The following is a 567-nucleotide window of genomic DNA, read 5'->3' on the forward strand; positions in this document are numbered from 1 at the left end:
AGTCAAGTCTTCCCTGAAGAATTTTATCATCTCATGGCCTAAAGTCAAAGCAATTTTCAGGAGCCCTAATTTACTTTCCTATAACAGTGTGGCACTCCTTTAACCTGGCCTAAGGTTTTTTGTGGGCATTCTCTATAACCAATTAAAAGAGTTAAAGAAAATTTGAGCCTGGTGGTTGGGACTCTCCTGTATGTAGTAGTTTCTGAAAGGAGTAAATTGCTGCTGCATTATAACTCTAGTCTTAATAATTTGTGTTAAATACTGGACATTATTAGAGAAGGTCCCTGAAAAAAGGACATGGAGGTGGCATCTTCCTGGGACCTCCTCTAAATTCACAAAGGGGAGACCATAATCACCATCAGCAGCTCAAGGCTGATTACTATGAGGTAGAAGTCAGGCATTCCACCACTCGCCAAAGTTTTTACCAATTCTGACACCAACTGTCCCTCCCATGGCTTTTTCTCCTGCTCTGCTGGGTGTGATAACTCATTGAAATGGCCACTGTTCTGGTTACCTAGTGCCGCTCTGACAAGAATATACCACAAATGGGATAACCTTAACAAACAG

Source organism: Orycteropus afer, unplaced genomic scaffold (genome assembly GCF_000298275.1).
Source record: "Orycteropus afer afer isolate SDZICR_OR568_19922 unplaced genomic scaffold, OryAfe1.0 scaffold00832, whole genome shotgun sequence".
Classification (NCBI taxonomy): Eukaryota; Metazoa; Chordata; class Mammalia; order Tubulidentata; family Orycteropodidae; genus Orycteropus; species Orycteropus afer.